This window comes from Pygoscelis adeliae, unplaced genomic scaffold (assembly GCF_000699105.1).
Source record: "Pygoscelis adeliae isolate BGI_AS28 unplaced genomic scaffold, ASM69910v1 Scaffold242, whole genome shotgun sequence".
Classification (NCBI taxonomy): domain Eukaryota; kingdom Metazoa; phylum Chordata; class Aves; order Sphenisciformes; family Spheniscidae; genus Pygoscelis; species Pygoscelis adeliae.
In genome coordinates this window covers 4,222,599-4,244,535 of record NW_008824369.1, presented here as the reverse complement: position 1 = coordinate 4,244,535, position 21,937 = coordinate 4,222,599, and positions in this window count along the sequence as shown.

The following is a 21,937-nucleotide window of genomic DNA, read 5'->3' as shown; positions in this document are numbered from 1 at the left end:
TATTTTCCGAATCACGGTCTATAATTCTCTCCCACGGCCACATGATTTTCTCTTTAGTTTAACAGACAAAACCGCAACATGACCCAAATGCTACAATCCAACATAGTAGAGATTTATTCAAGAATTCATGTCCATTCTAACAACAACGGCAATTTAGGGGTTTGAGAGTGGTCAGCCAACAGTGCAGTGGATTCCTGATCACTGGAAATCCCCCAAAGCTGTCCATTTTTCAGGAAGATACAGCAACATTCACCAGTCTCTAATTCAAGAGTAAGCAGCTTGTGCTGTCCCAAAAGGCAGATAAAACAATTATAGTGCTCCCTTCTGATTCATCATCTGTGAAAAATTGTTTGGGTTTTGCTATGTACACAGCAAGGCATAGTTAGGAGTGCTGCCAACAAGGCCCTTCCTCAGTTTAAGCTGCTGCTCATCTCTTAAAAACCATCAGTGGAAGAGCTGGGCCTGTCTCACTGCTGCAAAGCTGAAGCAGCTCCGATGGGGAGAGTGCAATGCCCCTGCATGGACAGACTAGTTAAAAAAATGCATTTTACCCATAGAAAAATAGTGCTAGGCAAAACTAACTCCAGATTCAAGGAAAGGGAAAGAAAGGGGAAGCCGTCATGAAAGCAGCAAGTCACTTACATGCCAAACAGCTGCTTTGAAGCAAAGTCATTCTGGTATCTCATGAACAAAATCAAGCGCCTTTGTCTGGTGCTTAGAACCAGAAAGGGTTAATCCAGCTGTACCCAAAGACAGGCAGTCCCTGCCCAGTGCACGGCATCTCCAGGAATGAAGTCATTAGCGTTACTGCACAGATCATTCTTCCAAATGTGAAAAATGTGACTAATTCTCTGGCTTCAGCCAATTATGACCTGCCAGGACTATCATAACAGCCCATAAATAATGTGTAACAAAATCATGGTAATGAGTCTTCTAGAAGAAAATTAGATCCTCTGTGTCTTAACTCCATAAAGTTACTTTGCTTACAATGGCTGCCTCCATCATTCCCAGAACTTTCCATTGCTTTGCAGGCCATCCCTCAGAAATGGATGGGACTTGGCCAGGAGTCTGCTGGTCCTGGTAGCTGTGCATTCATCAGGTTTGTTTTCACTGGTTTGGCTGTTTCCTCTTTAAACCGGACAAATAACTTTTGAATGTTTTTGCGGATAAAACATATTTACTTTATCTAGACCTTGCTGATTCCTTTAACTGTTTCAACACATCCTTGGCAGGCCTGGGACATCGTATGGTCCCAAGATAACTGGGTCTTTGTCAGAGGAAAGAGCTTCCAAACACAGTACAAGGTAGAAGTTAATTTTGGGGACACTTCTGTTTCACTTCCTCCCTAAATCCCTCCAAACCCTAAGTAAAAAGGAAAAAAAGAATGAAGAAAATCAATGCTACATCAGCACTTTAAAAAAATATGCTTTTCCCAAAGATTTTACAACCGTGTCTCATCAGAGAAGTTATTGTCAAATCACTGTGCAATTGTAATGGACTCGCACCCTGGTAAAACACTAGCATCACTCAGGAAGACTTCTGTAAGTATGCAGAAAAATATTCCCCTTAATACAGAAAGGCTTGCTGGGAACTTTCCAAAGGATATATACCCCATGATATGAGAACTGTTATTGTATCAGCCCTGATGAAAGACGGAGATGGTTATGAGCGGGGAGATTTGTTTTCTGTTTCTCAGTTAACTATAGCAGAGTAACTGTCAATGCTACAGTAACGTGCCTAAATGATGGAATACTTCCAGTTGATTGCAACGATCAAATGGATTTTATGAAAAACAGGTTTCCTGTTTACAGCAGAGGAATATTTCATGTGCTTCACCAAGTCAGTTATTAGGTGTTTCAATACCAGGCTGAGCCCTGACAGAGAGAAGAATGGTCTGACTATTACCAAACTGAGTGCCCCTAAAGTATTTAAGTCTTTTGCAGTTCCGCCTTGCCTTTAAAGTGAGAAATGAAACATTTTCAGGCATATTTCAACTGAAAGTAAGAATAGGTATCGTTGCTCCTTTTACCTTACCCTCTACTGAGGCACAGTTTCTCTATGGATACTCTGGCATCAGAAGCCTACAAGTCAGAAGGTGCACAGATGAAAGAGCCGGCATGCAGAATTTGTTTAGTTCTCCTAGTCCCTCCTTCCTCTCTCCATCTCCCTATTAGAAGTAACAAGCCAGTGGGGGGAGTTACCAGGGTATGACAGATAGCTTGGAAACATGGAAAACCTGAAACTGAATTTATGCACCAACATCACCTTTATCTGCTGTAATGGAGAGAATTAGGCGTATTGAATCGCTCACCGCACAGATACGGAATTTTGAAAACCCTTACTATCACACAAATGTTGACAGGATATTTTATTTACTGCATCATTAAAGGTTAAAAAGACTCATTCTCCAGAGGATTCATTTTTCCAACCCTTAATATCAATTAAAGCTAATTTCAGCTCTACCCTCATGATTAACATAAAATATGGAAAAAAGTCTAACTGAGCATTTCTGTTCATTACTTCAATTCTCTTGTATTGCTAGGGCGCTTTATAGGTACTGATGCAGCTTTATATCACCCATGACACAGTTAATTTTCCCCTCAGAGCTTTTTTTGTTGCTGAACACTTGAAGATGTTGCAAAGATGCACGAAATACCTTTGATGATATGGATCAAAGTTCTTATTTAACCAGTTCATAGTTGATGATCAGTGATGTTCTCTATGGGCTTTCCTACATGGCTGGGTACAATGTACAGATACGAATTTATTTTGTTTTGTATGGCCTACAGCTTCCATATCATATATATAATGTAGAAGTGTACTTTGATATATTTGTGTAGCCAGAAGTTTGCAAACGGAGCGGGGAGGACGATATAACTGTTCAAGGGAAAATGAAAAACCTTGCCTGCCACTTCTGAACTGAAGCCAGTCCAGCTGGATGCATTTACCCATCTTTGCTTGGCAAAATACTAGTTCCATCAACACACCACAGAGTGCCCAGAAAGATAAGTTATAGTCCATCCCCTGGACTATATCAGGGCTTTGTGAAGCCCAGCTGAGAAGGTACAGGTGCCATACCACAGCTCCCCCATCCTGGGGCTGTCCAGCTGGTTTTGCTCTGGAATCGTGGGTAATAGGACTGGAAAATACTTTTGGAAAATAGACCACACAGACCAACTGCCAGCATGGCAAGCAGAGTCTTGAACAAACTTGCCCCGAGCTTGTCTAACCTTTTCAGAACTTGTCTACTTGTATCCTAATTTTAGGGTATTTAATGTTAACAAACACTAATCTAGGATCGATCTGTATCCAAAGGTCACAGCAAAAGCCAGAGGGAAGGTGAGGAGCAATACAGATGCTCCTAAGAAGGTCAGCTGCTGCCACTCAGGCTGCTCTCTGGTGGTAACCACACATCAATCAGCCCACCAGTAGCCTTAGCAACATCCATGGAAGCAAGCAGATGTCTGATGCTCCCAATAATTATAACAGACTCCAGTAGAAATCAGCAGGATGTAGAAGTGGGGGACATGCATTTGCAGATTCCCCTTGCCAAGAAATGAAGTGTTTCCCACACTGGCTCCTGTACTCTCATGTCCTGCCACATATAGCTCTGGCCCAGGACTCCACACTGAGCTATGTACATCTTCTCAGACAGGTCGCTGAACCCACCACTCTTGTTTTTTCTCATCTTTTCAAGATTGCAGGTGGCTTTCTGCTTCCCCCTCCTGAATTTTCATGTTTAGCTTTCAATGACTGGAATTCATTTGGCCGGGAGTAAGGGAAACAGCTCTCAAGTGGAAGAGCTACCTAATAAAGTTTTAATGGAAGATATTATTTCTGTTCTTTACATTACATTAAGAGCCAGTCAGGAAATGAAAGCCCAGGAGGGTTAGGCATGTTGGAAACACTCAGCAAGATAGTCTTTTCTTCAGGGAGTTCACCATCTAAATGTTGCCCTAAGAAACAGAATGTGCAGCAAACACAGACAGCTTGTGCTATTACAGACTGACAAGCATGTAGATATACATACGCATATGTGGGCATATAAACATACACAAAGGGCCGAGGGGTATCTGTTTTGTCTTTGGAGAGATTCTCCAATGCCAGGTCTGATATCCACCTGGGGAGCGTCTGGGGTGAGAAGCTTAGTGCCTAGACCATGGCATAGTGCATTTACCTGCTCTGCACCACCAAGGTGTACAACTGCTCTTTACCAGCAACATTTAAATACAAAGACACTGCCATCTTCAGGGTGGGGTTTTTTTTGTATGACAAATAGAATTGGTCAGTTTGCGCTCTTCCCTAACCCACAACCTGAGTTTAAGAAACCCTCTCACCACCAGTTCCTAGCTGTTATTTTCTTGCTGTGCTAAACTTCTGTGCAACAACAGCAAGAGCAGTTACAGAAATCTGTTTTCAGTAGCAATAGAAAAACTGAGCAGTTCTCAGCCTTCCCATGGAGGGACAGTGACATTCAAGCACATGTCAGGAAAGACAATTAAAATGGGTGAAAAGAGTACTATAAATTTTTGAAACATCGGCCTTTGAGTTTAAAAAGTTGACCTTTCAAGTTTTGGTTGGCTGAGAGGGACCACATTTAGTTATTGATGTTTAAGATGGTTTTGTACCACCTTAAAAATAAAAGAATATAATTTTTCTAAGATGGAAAGCAGAGATTTACACTGTCAGCAACACTGAGAACTATAAAGTGCTAACACTTCAAAATCTCTCCTCCAGGTAAGTACCCAAGTACTTTCAGTCCTTGGATCCGGGCTATTGCAGATGCCACCCTTACACATACCTGTCCCTAACCTGTGTTGCTAACCCTGAAGAGATGGCTCTCAACACATCCAGGCAGAGCTTGGGCGCCAACACTGTCCTCAGGTCCTGCCCCAGGACCTGCCATAGACCTCAGGGCACCAGATGAGTGAACACTATACAGATATTCGTAAATGGCTGTCACAGCTTCAGGTCTCAGCATTTATCAGCACTTAGGTTTATATGAAGAACGTCATTGAGAAGTAAATCATCCCTGATAAAAGTCCACTGTCCTCTTTAATGTCCAGTGCAAGGTCTTTTGCTACTATTTCTCTTACAAAGGTCTTGATCTGAAGTGATAACGGGTGACAAAGATCCAGCCCTGGAAGTTAGCAACCTACCCTCAGTAAGTTTACAGATGACACCAAGTTGGGCGGGAGTGTTGATGTGCTCGAGGGTAGGAAGGCTCTGCAGAGGGACCTGGACAGGCTGGATCAATGGGCTGAGGCCAATTGTATGAGGTTCAACAAGGCTAAATGCCAGGTCCTGCACTTGGGTCACAACAACTCCACACAATGCTACAGGCTTGGGGAAGAGTAGCTGGAAAGCTGCCCAGCAGAAAAGGACCTGGGGGTGCTGGTCAACAGCCAGCTGGCTATGAGCCAGCAGTGTGCCCAGGTGGCCAAGACGACCAACAGCATCCTGGCCTGTATCAGAACTAGTGTGGCCAGCAGGAGTAGGGAAGTGATCGTGCCCCTGTACTCGGCACTGGTGAGGCCGCACCTCGAATACTGTGTTCAGTTTTGGGCCCCTCACTACAAGAAAGACATTGAGGTGCTGGAGCGTGTCCAGAGAAGGGCAACGAGGCTGGTGAAGGGTCTAGAGCATAAGTCTTATGAGGAGGGGCTGAGGGAACTGAGGTTGTTTAGCCTGGAGAAGAGGAGGCTGAGGGGAGACCTTATCACGCTCTACAACTACCTGAAAGGAGGCTGTAGCGAGGTGGGGGTCGGTCTCTTCTCCCAAGTAACAAGCGATAGGACAAGAGGAAATGGCCTCAAGTTGCGCCAGGGGAGGTTTAGATTGGATAGTAGGAAGAATTTCTTCACCAAAAGGGTTGCCAAGCGTTGGAACAGGTTGCCCAGGGAAGTGATGGAGTCACCATCCCCGGAGGTATTTAAAATATGCGTAGACATGGTGCTCAGGGATGTGGTTTAGTGGTGGATTTGGCAGTGCTACGTTAACGGTTGGACTCAGTGATCTTAAAGGTCTTTTCCTACCCAAACAATTCTATGATTCTGTAATCACCACCCCGAGTCAAATATATTCAAAAGCTGTTTTAAACTACCAAAAGGCAAGCTTCAAAATGCCAGAGCATAAATCTTCATAGGGACCCAGCAGGCCCCGAGGTGGAAGCAACAAGAACACAGTGCTTCAAAAGGCAGAAATCTGTAATGGTGTCCAACAAGAATCCTTCACAGGGAAGTGGTCAGGCCCACTGCTGTGCTAACCCAGCTCTAAGAACAGCAAGAACAATAAGAAATTAAAATGCATGGTCACAAAACCCTGCGCACAACAACTTCTGGCATGGGTTTGGTCCTCCAGGTATAAAGCCACATCGGCTTTCTAATAAACAAACCACATCAGGTTTTCTGCCTTCTCTCTGCTTGCTGGCAGCAGCTCTAGAGAAGATCTTTGGCATTTTGCTAGAAGTTTCAGATATTGGTTTCCTTTGCAGCACCTGCTCCTTTGCAAGACAATAGAAGCTACCTCCAGGCTCCCTCCCTGAATATATGCTGCAGCTGCACAGCTTGTTATTTTCCACATTTGCTTAATATTATCACTGAATTGCTTGGGGTTTAAACCTTATTGCCTCTGCCCGTCTCTGTATTGGCTCCCAGGTAGACTTTGAGACCCAGCAGCCAGCCCTGCTGGGCTGTTTGACCCCAGGGGAACGTTCCAGTTCTCTAATTCACCCCTGAAGCCACAAGCAAGGAAAATAAACCCATTGATCAGCCTCTCCTTTCCTCACTCTTCATATTCATAGCTGAAAGAGCAATGCAGGAAAGAACATCAGGCCAAATGACACTCAGCTGAACACATGTCTGAGTGCAACCTGCACGTGTCTCTGTCCCAGGGCAGTAATTGCCCAGGCAGACTAATCTCCAAAGTTTAAGCTTTTCCTGACAAATAGCTGCTGAAATTGTTGTCCATTTGAGTATTCATCTTTCATTTGTAATTTCATTTTAAATCCATTTTTGCAGGGTTTGCTGGACTTCAACCAAAATTGCTTTCAGAAATATGGGAAATCTGAGAGTGACTATTTTTCCCAGGCAAGCCTATTTCTCTGCAGCCTCTCAAGCCCACCATCTAAGTCAGAGGGTGTGATCCCTGGGAAAGGTCCGTCAGAAGAAGCAATCTTAAAAGCACATTATGTACTTGTTAACCTGGCCTGCCAGGTGAGAACCTCAAGTAGTTCATGTCTTATGGCTTCCACTGAAAATCAGTAATAAAAAAATCTGGTTTTGAGATAAGTGAGATCTGAAAGAATTTATAACTCAGGTGGTTTCTCGGTTAATGTTTTGTGGAAGAGGGCATGCACAGCCACTGCTGTGCTGAGACGCAGGGAAGAGGGACAGCAAGGCAGGGAGCAGCAGCTAAGCCAGCTAGAAAGGATCTGCAGCTTCAAACACATTGCAAGCAGTAGGTGGGCTTTTTGAATAAGGAGAAAATTCATTAACTTGATGTCAAAGATCGCACAGAATTTAACGAAATCCTTAAGTAAAAGATGCTAAGTGTTTCTTAGGCCTCCTGGATCTTTCCTTGAAGATCTACAAAGAAATGTGAAGGAACTGCTTCACTTTTAGTACCATGCTGTGAGATTAGATGCCATCCTGCTATACATTCTTTTTTATAGCCCACTTTCTATTTTTATTCCTGTTCTACTGTGGAAGTGTTTGCTAATAATGTATGATAGGATGCTTTGTCATGAAAAAACCTTGTATCATTTATCTGTTTCTGAAAAGAAATTCTCAGTACAAATCTAATAAGGAAAAAAAATCCTATTCTAGCTCCTGTTGGAGGAAAGGGATTGATTTATGGAGAGAGATGAAAAGCACTAAGTATGTATTGCTTAGCAAAATGAGGAATTGTAGAGAACTGTCTTTATGCATTTGAAGGGTGTAAACATCAAAGAGGCAGAGGAGCTATTTAGAGCATTAGGAGGAGGCATATCTAGGAGACAAGAGCTGAAATTAAATGAACATCGTTAACTTAAAAATCATACTTCTGCCTGCAAATCTATTTCCTGGTATTATTTCTTGTAGCACTCTGATGAGTATAAATGAAGCTTATAGAAAAAATATCTAATCTATTTTTCATATCTGATCAGCAGACCTTACTGTAAAGTTTATAAAGCCCAGATCCTGCAGCTATTCCTACAATTTGGGAGAAGAGCATCCTTTAAGTCTCCCCCCCACCTTTCTGTTGCCAACAAGGGTTGATCAGTATGATGGGTTACTTCCCCCCTGCCCAGTGCTCTCTGATTGCAGACTGTGTTTGCTATCTGGGATCTGACTCATTGAAGCTGTGTGGGTGTAACAGCTTTTACCCCAGTGGATGGATAAGTTCCCAATCATTAATAACCCCTCTGAGAAACAATAGCATCCTTACTCATGCCCCGCAGGACACCCATGCATGGTCCTACAGGATGCCCAAGCTTGTCTGCCTGGGATTCATTTAATTGCCCACTGTCCTGAGCTAAAGCATCAGGGGGAGGAAAAAGCTCCGTAGGAAATAAGTATCTTTGATCTCATTGAGGCTTTGGACTACACTTCAAAAAGCTGCTGAACATCATGTGGCCTGACAGTGTACAGAGATCTCAAGGACAGAGTTTTGCTCTCCATTAAATCAGGCTTTGTGAGCTGCCTGTGCCCATCTGCAGGAACGGGACGGCGGCAGAGCTGTGCCAGGCTCTGTCTTGGCTGGGCCCTCTGCCGCTGCGGAAGCACGGAGCGTGCCGGCACCGTGGGGGTCTGCGCATCCATATGTATGTTCTTGGATAATTGGAAATGTCATGCAGCTGGAGGCTTACAGCCAAAAAATATCGTTTGGTTACATACCTCCCTTCTGATTCCTACCAGACAGCCCAGGATAATGAGAGCTGCCCCTCTCTATGCCTTCATTTCTTGAGAAGCATTTTACAGCTGACCGATGCTGACAGTGACAGGGGAGGAGAACAAGGGAGGACTCCCCGCTCTCAGCCTCCCCAGAGAAATCCTCAAATCCTTCCAGAATTACAGATTCCTTTTATGTTATTTTTTTCTCCCCAGATTTTTAGTCTAAGGGAGATACTGCACTCTGCTCTTGCGTTAGCCATGAAGAAGTAGAGAAAAGGCTTTCTGTGCTCCCTCACTACCTTCACCAGCAGGAAGAGAGGTAAAACCCAGGGGAACAGAGGCAACTAAGTTGTTAAGTCAGACCACAGAGGCCATGCAGGCTGTGACTTTCCAAACAGCCTGATTCCTTCAGTCAGAAACCAATTCATCGTTAAAGACAGTATTTCACGTATGTCAATAAAAAAAAGAAGGAAAATGATTGCAATAAGCTTCTAATAATAGCCAAGATTCACAACTAAATGTGTGATATTTTAACAGAAAGCATTGTTATACATGTATTAATGTATAACAATGTGATGCCTGTAAGTGACAAGCTCTGATTTATATTCCTGGTGTTTCCAGCCCTAAAGCATCATAAGAACATTGTAATGAAAAATGTTCAGAAGTAAATAGGAAAGGACGAACCTCTGTGTGTAAGAAGGGAATTACACTGCTTCCCATGCCCCTGCCCAGGGGCACCAGGGTTCTGCACTTGTTCACATCCAAAACCATCAAATCCTAAAGGAATCAGGTTTCTGATGTAGTCACAGCTCTGTGCAAAGTCTGTGCAGCGGGCTGAGGAAAGCTTATCTAAACCACAGGCTGTGGTGCTCAGGCATGGGGCTATGGCTGGGAAGGGGACACAAACGGCTGGGGCTGGGCCATCACCATCCTTCCCTGGGCACCACCACGAGCACCCCGGTCCCCCTCTGCAACCCTTGCAGCAAGCTCGCTTACAGAGCACGAGTCACAAAACCACCAGTTTTAATCCTTAAGCAAAGCAAGGCCTTACCATGCTGGTGTTAGGTGGAAAGGCCACCTTCTTCAGATGGACGATGGGGTGTCCGTGGTCAGGCAAGTGCATAGCTGTCCTTGGACTGGAGACCTGCACTCCTCTAGCTGAGCTGAGGGAGAGGACTGCTGGTGCCAGGCTGAGCTTAAATGGGCTCTGGGCCGGTGGTTGGGGGTGGAGAGCACAGATGAGGCTGGTCACGGTCGTTAAGACCTGTCAGTGCTTGGGCAGGTTCATGCTCTGCACAAGGCTCTGAAACTCTGCCCATGCTGAGGATGCAGGAGATCCTCTTCCATCCTCAGCAGGAGGAAATCTCTGCCTGACAATTTAGGGCCTATCTAGTTGAGGTTTGAGTGTCTCCAAGCTTGATGCATGGGTAGGAAGCAGAAGATTATAAAAGGCCATTTCAGGCCTTAAATGCTACATCCTTGTTGTCTTTTCTACCCTTTTTTTCCCCGGTGTGTTTGGATCTGACAGCCTGGATGATGGTGGTGTTGGGTCAACGGTTGGACTCGATGATCTTAGAGGTCTTTTCCAACCTTAATGATTCTATGATTCTATGATGTGGCACTAGTACTTCAGAATGGGCACCGAAAAAATGAGCAACCCCAGCAACCCCTTTGTCAGGGTAAGGAGTAAGTAACTAGTTAGTTTTGAGGTTATTTTTTCCTTTTGCCTCTTAGCAGCAAGAGGAAAAAAAATGTAAGATCAAAATCGGGTCCATCTAATAGATAGCAGGTAGGAAAGACCATAACAGAGCAGCGGTTTGGCAGCGGCTCCTACAGCACGGGATGTGAGAGACGTAGGAAAATTCAAGATGGTCAAACAAAGGGAAGGAGACCATCCAACACTCCGAGTACTTTCATGCTGGGCTTCCTCTGTCCTTTCACCTCCCCTTGACATGAGTACAACATTTTCACTGCAGGTTTTCATAAACTGCGGCAACAAATGGAGCAGAAAGGTAGTAACCCATACGAGGCCCAGTGCGTAGCTGCATTGCCCGCAGGAGAGCTGAAGAAGAAATCAGCCTGCTGTGCGTTTCCTGATGCTGCAGGCTACCACAGAAGATGCACCATGCCAGGGCATGTGGCTTTGTAAGTGAGAAATGAATCCATTTATTTCAGAAGTGAATCGGGCCTGGGGCTGGTGCTATTTAGAATAAAGTTGGACTCAGTGACCTGTGGAAAGCACTTGTTCAGCACCTGGTTCAGTTAAGAGCCCAATTTAGAAACAGTACAGTCTGGATGCTCTACCAACCAGAGCACGTCCAAACGCTGTCAGAGTTTACTGCTGAGGTTAGGATTTTCCTGTCTCTTAATGAAATGGGCTTTTGTTCTCAGGGCATCGTACCCATTTCACAACGCATTTCACTGTTTTCTAGATGTACGTCCTTTCCTTAGTCCTTCCCTCAAAAGGCTGAATGTGAACATCCTCCCCAAAATCCCTGAAGCTGTTCTTCTGGTCAGTTATTAAAGCAAAGCCACAAGAAAGATGCTCAGAGGTGAGGAGATCACAGCGGAGCAAGGAAAGTCTGGGTGTGGAAGCACCCGGCAGAGAAGAAGAGCTGGAAGTAGAAGGCGTGAAAGATGGCCTTGTGCTGCTGGTCCCTGTGCTAGCAGGTCACGGAGATCACAGCACATCACATGCAGGGCACCCAGACCAAAAACCCCACAGTACACACTAAAACACAGCCAAAACAAAGGGCAGACTGATGAGCAAAGCCATTACAGGTGACAGGGGACAGAGGCACAAAGCGGAGGAGTTGAAGTGTCGCTTAATGACTTGTGTGTGGGTGTAGGAGAAGATGGAGAAACAAAACATCCCGATCACTGTCAGCTCCTAATGGGTACAAAACACTCATCTGAAACCCAGCAGAAGGTCGCTGGCCACAGGAGAGTGCAAGGAGGAGCCAGCAGCCAGCACCCCTTGTCCTCCGCACCATCACAACTAACCCTGAACCACCTACACGCACCCCTTGGTGCTTGTGAGCACGTGGGGCTGTCAGTGAGTGAAAGCAGGTTTGTTTGACAGGTTCACCTTCTTCCACTGCCCTGTCTTGAGCTGGGGTTTGCCACATTACCTGGGCCATGCTGCAGCATGAATTGCTACCCAGGAAATGTATGATGGGGATTTTGGAAAGTCACTCATCTCTGCTGATCTCCCCACCTCTGTGGACTGTGAAATTGTGGGTTGGGGATGTGTGGTAGGACTGTCCAGGATGGCTTCACTCTCCAACAGATTTCTCTCTCAGAAATCCTTGCAGGAATCAGTCTGCGGCACTGCTGTGGGTGGCTGCTGCCTCTCTCTGCCCAAGGGTAAGTATCTTGCAGTTGAAAATAGACTCTACCGGCTTAAACATGAGTCAGGAAACTAAGAAGCTGGGTTCTCATCTAAAGACAGCATCACAAAAGGCTTCATCATCACCAGATTCCTGGAGGGAGGGCAGCAGATCTGCAATTGTTCACCCAACTTAAGTGCAGAGAGACTGTTCCTTTGCAATGTGTATATACTTTTGCATGAGAAATTCTTATAAGAGGAGTAATTATAGAAAAACCTGTCTCCTAACTAAAAGAAAATGAAAGAAAAGAATAAGCACGTATGACACCACCTGAGGTACATCAATCAGAGCAGACCAGTGAAAGATAACAGGCTGGATAAACTCTTCATAGGAGCCGCCAGCTATTTATCTAAATCGCATTTCTCAGCATTGTTGAGAAACACTCCCCCTTCTTTTAAAGGACAGATGAAAGCGGGACTCCTGTGATGTCTCTTCCCCTCATCCCTTCTCACACCTCCCCACCCATCTGGGAACTACTCTCTGCTTTGGGAGCCCAGCAGCTGCCGAGTCACCAACCCACCTAACACAAACCAGGCTCTTCCCTCAGGACCAAGTTTACTGGTTTGGTAATATTCTGGCATCTGCTTTGGCAACGATGGACTAATTTGAGATCCAAACACAACTGTGTGCCTTTTTAACCCTATTCCACTCTTGCACTGGATTTATACTGCTTTGGGGGTAGGGGGATATGGGGAATACACTCTCCGCATCGTTTTCTTCATCAGGAAGCAGAGCTGTGCTGCATTCATCCTTCCCTTAGACTAAGAATGTTTCACCAACTGATTTAATTACATGAAGCTTATGCAGGAGTTACAGAAGGATTATCTGGGTTTTATCATGGTTATTATAGAAAATGATTATATTGTTACTATTACAGACTTACAAAAAGTAAAGAGGAATCACAGGAAACTTGGCAAGAGCTCATTAGCAGTGTGGTGCAGTCTGCAGGAGCTAGTTAAAAATGCCTATACCTCATAATAACCATTTATCTCATCACAGCCTCCATTCCCTACGTCTCTTTCTCTGGGTAGAGTGAGAAGGAATGATCTCTTCTCACTGGTGAATGTGTATACAGCAATACATACTGAGTACAGCGTAATACAAATGGTTTTGTTCCGGGATATGAAGCCGCCAGCTCTGTTCTTGCCTGCCTGAGCTGTGGGCTGACTGCCCTTGCCTTGCACACAAGGCCACATTAGATGCTCAGGGATCTCCTAGAGTCACTTCAAGAAGTACCTCAGCCAGCCATGCCAGGCTGAACGCGAGAAGATGGAGACTGTAACTCTGGAGGAGATGCTGGTTGGGAGACATGAAAACAGTATTAAAACAGCGCAATAACACAAGCATTTACATTTACTGTGCTCAAAGTCTTACAGAAGTCGCTGGTACCTCTGGTGTCTCTGTTTCCAGCAATACGTTGGTCTGAATCGCTTACTAGGAGGGCAGGATTTTCTCAGACAACATCTGTATCTCTTCTGTAGGATTGCTCCTTCCGCATGCTTTCAAAGCAAACAAAAAAAATGACACATCTTCCAGTTAATCTGTGTTATCTGGAAAGATGGAATCAAGGTGAAATTTAGTTTGTCAACATGGGTGTGAATGCTGACAGGATAATGGATCGGAACAGGCGAACATTAGCTGTAGTATTGCTTGACAAGTCATTTCTCACACTCACGACGCATGGATGCAGATGGATATTCTTGAAATGACATTTGATGAACTTGTTTTCTTTTGGAGTTTGAATTGAAGGGGTCTGTAGGAAAAGCAGAGAAATAAATCCAAAAAGCTGTGGTGGTTGTGATACCATTTTCTGCTCTGCTCCGTGGTACTGGCCAACCTGGAGGAGACCAGAGCCGAAAGGCACAGCCAGCCAACCTCACTCTCCAGGGAATAGAGGGTACTTATATTTCTTAACCCATCCCAAAATATCAGTCTCTTGGAAACAAATACCTTGTCATGTTTAATCTTTGCACACATTTTCAGTAAAGCAGATGGAGTGGGTGCTGAATAACGAAATCCTCGAGCCTGCTCTGGCTGAAGTCAGATGTAAAATCAACCTCAGCAGTGCTAGGATTATGCTCCTTGTGACAGCAAGGACCAAGTCTGAAGTCCGTTGGCCTCCAGTGTAACCTGGCTGATTGTCAGTCCTCCAAGACACCGCTTCTCTGTGCAAGAGTTTACAATCTCTTGGCCGACTAAAGGCTCTCCCCCTGCCCAGCCATCTCTTTGACACCGGTTGACCGTGGTTTTACTGTTTTTCCTTGACCAGATAGACTTCATGCCCATAACCTCAGGCAGACGTCAGAACTAGTTTGCCCCAAACCATATATTTTTTTATTATTCCATCCTAAGGAGAACCTCTGTTAGCTCTCCTATTATTATTATTATTATTATTATTATTATTATTATTATTACTATTAATGCATGATAATAAAGATGATCACATAAGTCGCGCCTGCTCTTAAGCAGCATATACAGCCTGGCCGCCTTGGTAACTGGAACACTTTTTCTCAAAACCAATCAATTAAACCTCACCACTATGTCTGTTGGGCAGGCCTGTCTGACACTCAGAAAAGAAAGCCATGTACTGAAAATCCTGGCACTTCCCCCAGAAATGTCACCCTCCTTTTGAAAACAATGCTAGAAAAATCAGGATTTTGTTCCTGCAACTTCTGTGCTCTTTCCCCTTTCCAGCTTTCCCTGCCAAGCTTCATCCTCAGTCCTGAAACTGCGTTGTATCAGCCTGTCTCCCAGACATCCTCTGCTTTCACAGGCAGTTTCAACCACTCACAGCAGCCCAGCTGCTGCCCCAGATGAGGAAATCTCTTTTTGCAACAGCAGCAACCAGTAAAGGTCTTGGCGGATGAAGCAACCCATGACTCACTTCAACGGCTTTTCCAGGAGATGCTGGAGGCAGAGGTGAGATATTGAACTTAACTGAGATTTCCCAACGTAGAAAGGAGTTGAAGAGCTGTTATATTGTTTGGGTGGCCAAACATGAGTAACTGCTAAACCTAGATCATGTTTTCCTCCCCCTGAAATCAGATTATCTACTAAACCAAACCAAACCAAACAAAAAATTACTGGTGAAATCAAGCTGGGTCAGCTCTCCTGAAATGAGGACAGTTATGAGGAGCATGACCTTATCTCCCCTTTGATTTTATCTGTCCTTGTACCTGGGACCAGGCTGAGAAAAGAGGCTGGAAGGAATGTATATTCCATCAATCCCCATCCTCTGAGAACGGCCCTGGGAACTGAACAGGGACGCAATGCTGCAAAATCTCACCTGAAAAAAAACCAACCCTGAAAGTCTGATGAGAAATCTAGATTTTCTTGTGGTAAATTACTAAAACAGAAATTAAATGAACTATATAAATTGTTTTAGACTTAGCAGAGATTAACACAGTGGTGTAAACTGTGATACAGGCTAAGAAAGGCAACAGTGTAATCTTCAGGATTTTACTTGTATTCAGTGCATGTAGCATGAGGTGTCTTGACATACACGTACAGTGGAAATCAGCTGAAAGGAAGAAAGAGCACCGAGCGGCCAGAAATTAGGAGACAGAAAAGAGGGAGGGGGATTAATCAGTATTAGTGCTGCTTTCAATCACCGGGTTCCCTATAGAAATGAAATGGCTTGACTCGTACCGAGTTCCCCATTATCGATACATGCCATTGCTTTCATTCCTCACTTTCCTGGGCAGATGGCAGCCATGTCCTTGTGCTGCAGCCCTGGCTGCAGCGTAAAGGGGGTGATTTGCTCTCACTCCCCATCTCTTTAAATATAACCCATAAATTTGATTGTTTGCTTGTTTTTATTACAATAGCTGTAGCTCTTCTGGAGAAAATACACCTCGCACCAATACACCGCAGTTTTCCGAAGTGAAGTTTAAGCCTCCTTCAGCAAATGTAATGGTCACAGGTTTTAAACCTTACGATGAGGGCAATAAGCTATTATTGGCTACAACATAAAAGCAAAATACAAGCCCTCACAACCCAGAGCCTGCAGCTCCAAAATATGGATGTAACATGACAAACATATATATATGTAATCCTTTGTATATCTGTCATTTATACGTATGTTACATACGGATGGTACTTGCATACATATAAAAATGTATACATACATACATATACATATAGTTGAAGTGGTCACAACTGATATCTGAGAAAAACAAGTCTCTGTTTTTTATGACCTGTAATTCCACCTGGGCTCATTCCTTCTTTCACTGAAGTAATGAATAAAGTAATAATTCACCCTAAAAGCTGTGCTGCGTATTTCACCGCTTAAGCACCAGCCTGGCACATCAATGGAGTGCTGGGACGGGCATTAGGAGTGGTTAGATCCAGGTATAAGAGCTGAACTTTCCTCTCCACCCCAAATTAAGAAGAAACCCAGCAGTTTTAGGAGATATACATTTATTTTCATGCTGTAAGCCAGACAAGACTGGAGCTGCGGTGAGGCTGCAAGCATCTGGAGGTCTTCACAAAGCCAGCGCTCAGCATGAGTTGGAAACTTGGCCTCGTGTCCCTGAATAAGCCAAAAATAGTTTGTCCATGGGGACTAACTGACCTCCGCGCTCCCTTCCTAAGTCTGTGTGTTTTATCTGATGGGCTTCAAGGGATTTCCTCCAATTATTGCAAATGCCTCTGGAGATACATTCAAAAGGATCCCGAATGCCTGGAAAACCTCTCCCTGTGAAGTCAGCCCATGGAGAAACCTCATGGAGGAGATGTAAATCCTGGGAGGTTTTATAGCAGCTCCTCCAACATCTGTAATTCCTGTATCAGCAAACACTTTACACGCTCTGGGAGCAGGATGTAGAGAAGGGAGAGTTATTTCAGAGAGCAACTACTTAATATCTACAGCTCTACATGACAGCCAAGAAAATGTAATCCCAAATAGCTTTCCTAATTCGGACTGTATTAAAATGTGTATATATATGTAAAGTAACAGCATTTCACTCACATGGTCATTTTCCACTGGCTGGTCATGGATAAACTCTCAATCACGTCCAGACCTTGCTGTGCTACCACAAATGCTGGAATAGTTAAATATTCGTGCTGGCTCTCTTCTAGTGGTTTTCCTTCCTAAAAAGAGGAAAATGATTGCCCCATTCTGGATGCCAAAGAGGCGTTTGGGTTAACAGCAGAGCTGCCCAAGGAGTTTTACTGGGTGGTAGCAGAGGCAGCAGAACATGGATGAAAAATGAGGGAGCAGGAAGAGGGGTTTGGTGCACGTTGGTGTTTTGATAGCATACCTAATTTTGGCCAGAATAAAAACTCAGACTGTTTTAGTTGCAGTGAGGTGATGGGTTTGTAGCCTATCCTACAAAACCTGAATGTGTTTTGTATAAAGTGTGCCACAGCAATGAGAGAAATCAATACAGAGATGCCTCTGCGTGTACATGTTTTATATTAGCTTAGTTGATGACTTCTCGTCATTCGAAAGAAATGTTCAGCCTCAGTGCTTGAAATTATCCAGCTGCAGCATTTTCTACTCAATCCAATCTCCAGTTAATTTGATCCTTCATTTATCTTGAACAAAGCCTCCTAATAAAAACATTTGTATTACAAATGATACACTTGATCAATGGGATTGCTTTAGGCAAGTATTTGATAATTTGAACACTAGCTATAAAAAATTCTCATTTAATCAATGTAGCTGGCCAAAATTTGGAGCGAGAGAAAACCCCAAATCTGTATATCACTAAACAAGCCAGACTATAATTAAATATCAGGTTATTTAGATGTTCTTACCAACAGTATTGTTGAAACTGGCGAGTGTAATCTGTGTGATATTAGCCCTAATTATTTTCGGTGGCACGATTAATTATTTAGTTCTCTCAAAGTGACAAGAATGGAATGAATCAAAATAAGAAGCTGGCTGGGCAGGGAACTATTCATTTTCTTTCAATCCTGTAATTCCTTTGGTCAAATCAATGAGATAAATATGCAGATGGAAAAAGCCAATGAACATACATATGAACAGTATCCAGGTCCCATGCAGGACAGTAGATGATATTAGACCCTTCGCAGCCCTCGAGAGCATTCAGGTCTGCTGCATTTCTGAGATGGCTTTTCAAACATGAGAGAGCTTCAAGGTCATGGGCTGCTCTGCTATGGGTGGTATGTTCCCCTCCCCCAGGCTTGGGTCTGCAGTAGGAAACATTATCCCTTGGCAGCCAAAGTGGATTTCTGCTTTATTGCATCTGCTGCTATCCCTGGATGCTTTAAGAAGCAATCGCGGTGCTTGGAATTTTAGCCTGTGTTTATTTTCATTAATGGTGGTATTAATCAGCATTTTCCTCTGGTCTCCACAGACCACTCAGGGATGCTCTTGGAAAGCAAAGACAAATTCCAGGTCAGGATTCCTGTTGTTTGCTATGATTATATGTGAAAAGTGAAATCATTCCTCTCTTTGCTCAGATTTGTGCATGAACACACTGAAAAACTTCTAGTAGCTCCAGCATCCCTCCTGCACCCTGGTCAAAGAGCTTCATTTTGACATGGCTACCAGCAGATGGATTATGAAAAAAACTCAGAAAGTCTAAAAAATGTTCAAGTGTACATCAGGCTATTTTATTTTGTTTCTCCAACTCTTTTAAATCAGCATTTTTAGGGCTTCATTTAAAATGGAAGACCAGGAAGCAGCGTAGTGAAGACTCTCTCCTGTCACATTGTGCGCCGAGTTGTACAACACAACAGCCTCAAATCTCTTTCAATCTGTCAGTTATTTCCCTCTAGAAACTTTTTTTTGCTGTATTGTCTTTGACTGTTATTTATTTACTTGGTTAGTTGACTTCAAGGGACATTTCTCCTGGCTGGATAAAGACATTTTACAAACAAATGCATGGAAACATTTTTGATAACGCTGCAGAAACAGCCAACGCGCTGGGTCCCCGTGGGCAGGTAATGCTTTGTGTCATTCAGCAGCCACCGCTCTGCTCGATTAAGGAACAGCATTTTTCACAGCCAGCGCGGCTGCTACAACAACCGGCCCCAAGCAGCGGCGAGGACCAAAGCAGGATGAATTAAAGGGCTGTTCAAGGTTCCACAGGGCTCTAAGGACTCCCCTGGGGAGGATAAAAAAGAATTAGAAAGGGTTTTTATTGATGAGGATATGTTGCTTGTGTTTTGATATGTGCACAAACGAGCGTAATTGTAAGTATGGGGAGGAAGGTTCTGCATGGCTGAAACTATCATCATTTGTACCCTGTGGAGAGTTAAAAAACCCCTCAGCTAAGAACTTGGGTAGACACTCTACCTCTTATAGTGTTTTACAAGCCACCCCAAAAGGCCCGAGGCCCAAATAAGGGTTAGTAAATAGGTAGAAAGGATTTATAAAACAGCAACAGATAACAAATATTTTTTTCCCCGTTTCAAAGAGCTCCATGTCTCCTGCAGCACCCCGAGACACTGAGAGCGGAGGAAAGATGCCCATCACCACCAGCAAAACATGTTCTGCAAAAAAAAAAACCACCTTTGGATGAGTCTGCAGCTGCCAAAGGAGAGGCAAACACAGCACAGGCATCCGTTCAGCATCTGGAGAGGAGAGCATCTGCTTCGAGACACCCCGACGTTTACTTTGAGTGAGAAATCGTTGCTTTAGCTGTAATACTTCACAGGCGAGACATATCAAGTGAATGGAATCCACACAAATGAGGTCGTTAGCATAACCGAATATGCTCTTCATTCCTTCAAGAATGAAAAATATGAGTAATTCCCTGGCAAGGCCCAATTACGGCCTGCCAGCACTAGCACATGGGTTATATCTATTATGAAATAATAAGATAACATTAATAAGATTCCCAGAAAGAACAGTAGACAGCCAGTCTCCCAAACGCGTACAACTGGTCTAACTATTCAGGCTGTCTCCTGCCTGCAGAGCTCAACACTTGCCAGGTCTTTCTTGTCATCTTCAGTGGGAAAAGTTCAGGTCTACCAGCTTTTAAGCAAGAGGCTCCAAGTGGGAAATAGGGCAAGAGCTCTGGGAGAGCTGAGAAACACCGAGTAGCTGCTCTCTTTTAAGGAGTTTCAGTATCAGACATAAATGTAAGAGCTATGGCAAACAATCATACTGCTCATGAAATGTTACTGTAGATACAGAGCGATGCCGGCAGCTGTATATTGGGTTGTTAACCTGAGTGCACAAGCACAGCTCAGACACGTGCCGGTGGTGCTTTCAGCCTCTCGCTCCGAGAGCGGCTGAATAACCCTCTTTTAGCCCATTTCCTTGCGTCCTGAGGCTAACGACCCTGCATGCACACACAGCATCCAGACCTGTTTCATGGGGGTATCAGCACAGGCAAGGAATTGGGGCCCGTGGTCTTTCGGATGAACATCACCCCCCTTCCTGAGATACCTATGGAGGTAAGCTTAGGGAAAAAAAATAGACAAAGACATACATATAGTTGAGCATAACATCACAGGTTGCTCAGAAGGCTGGTAGGACAGGAGGCAGCTGTGAGCTCCATCACTGTAATTTAGCAAGATGCATCTCAGACACTGGCAAGGAGCAGCCAGCTCTCCAGGACCAAGGACACGTTGATACCAGCAGTCAGATACTGCGAGTTTGGCAGGTGGCTAAATTGGCTCCACAGCCTCACCGGCCCTTGTCGGCGAAGGGAAGATGCCGAGTCTCAGCACAGAGGGCTGTAATGAGGATTAATAAGGCGTGTGAAGACGCTCTGTAATTGTCCGGCTGGCTGTTTCCTTTGCACCTTATGTTATCATTTATGCTCATGCAAAGTGGCTGTAAAATGCTCCAGGTCTGATTCAATATAACTCCGCAGGCTCTTCGTACAGGTGTAAATTGCTCTGTGAGGTTCAGGGCACCGTCTAAATGCAAATGAATCTGATCATCCCTGTTGTCTTTTTTTTTTTCTGTAAAATCCTCTGCACCAATTGAACATTTTAATGCCCAATAAGCTGCAAAATATCAGGTATTTCATGCATAAACTTACTCCCCAGAAACAGAATTTGCAGTGCCCCAAGGTGGGCTGAAGCTGCATCAAGATGCCACGGCTGGGCCACCAGCACTGTGGTCCTGTGGGCTGGCAGCTGCCCACAGCCATAAGACCAAGCAGAGAAACATTCACATCATAAACCTCAGGGGCTGGTGCACAGTGACGGTGAGTCTGAACCCAGGAGAAGCCATGAAAAATGAAGTAACGACATAATTTTGGAGGGAATGGGCAAAAAACAATGCCTGACCTTGCCCAGACATAGGAAAAAACAACTGCAAACCTATGGCAGCTATAAAATGAGTCTGAACTAAAACGTATGAGTTGATATTACAGGAAATAACCCTTAAGAGGTGGAAGGCTTTGATAGATGCACTCCTACAGGTAGCTTCAATCCCTGGCAGCTGCAAGGCTTCAATAATGAATGTCAGACTGCTGGCCAGCTGCGAGGGGAATAAACATGTATTTGCCTTCAGTGGAAGTAGCATCTGTTTGACATATGACATTCAAATGATATGAACTTTAAAAGAGTGGTTAAATGACTGCTGTTTGACTTGAAACCTTGAATCCACCGAAGCAGCATCGCAGCCGTTTACCTTAGCTCTGTGGGAGATTGAATCACTGGGCTTAAAAATGAAAGATCAAAGTGTTTCTGCAAATTCAGGCCACGGTAAGTCGTGTGTCTAGCCGATAGCATACATGTGCCTGA